Source organism: Metarhizium album, assembly GCF_000804445.1.
Source record: "Metarhizium album ARSEF 1941 chromosome Unknown scaffold_7, whole genome shotgun sequence".
Classification (NCBI taxonomy): domain Eukaryota; kingdom Fungi; phylum Ascomycota; class Sordariomycetes; order Hypocreales; family Clavicipitaceae; genus Metarhizium; species Metarhizium album.
In genome coordinates, this window is record NW_024467581.1 from 624,976 (window position 1) to 625,904 (window position 929).

Here is a 929-nt window from a genome sequence, read left to right on the forward strand (position 1 = left end):
GGCCCGTAGGCCTTTAGATGGGTGTGGAAGGTTATACAACTCTAGAACGCAGAGGAGGGGGGATGGGGGGGCTGCGAGGCCCAAAATCGCATGCAAAAGTCGCACTTACAGAATCACAAACTTCCGTGGCCTGGTTGCCATTATCGGGAATAAGGTGAAGCATATGGCAAAGCAGGCTAGAGCAGCAATGTTGCAAGCCGCAAAGACCAGCAGTCTGTCCCATCTGCTCACTGCAACCCCATGTTAGCCTTGTCGCCCACGAGGTGCAACATCTGCGTCACATGCAGAGCCTAAAGCATGCCTAAAACATGCGAATGCACATGTCCCGCTGCAGGGGTGCCGCGTCTTCATGCTGTTCCATGTCGTCAAGCTGACATAGACCACTGGGCGGTGACTTTGGGTGACTCACGAACAAACCAGCCCTCTTCTTCCTCTCGCCGAGTTGGCGCCGGTAGAGGAGCGCCTGGGCCCTCTGTAGTAGGAAGCCGTACATAACTACGGCCCTGGAATGGGTTGAGGTTTCTGATGGAAGCTAGCAAGCCTGTCTGTGGAGCTGTGCTAACGGGCTCATCTTGTCGTCGGCTCCAGCCTAGGGAGTTTAAAGAATCGCGGAACGAGGCCGACGCCATGGCAACTTGATAAGTTCTGCAGTGTGTAGGTAGACGAGGATAAGGGTGGGAAGCGACAAGGGAGGCGCCGGTTGATGGGGTTGATAGGACCGCGGGTGGTGGCCGCAAGGACAGGTTCGTGGGTATAGCTTCGAGGGTGGGAGCTATCTCCTGATCGACAAAATGGGTTCGTGACGAGTGGTGGCCGGAGAGCTCGTCGGTATGTGCGGAGATGTCGGCCGGCAGTCAGTGATAAGCGAAGAGCAACAGACCAAGAGGACTGTGAAGCTGGTCCACAGTTTGGGAGGAAAAGAGGGGGGG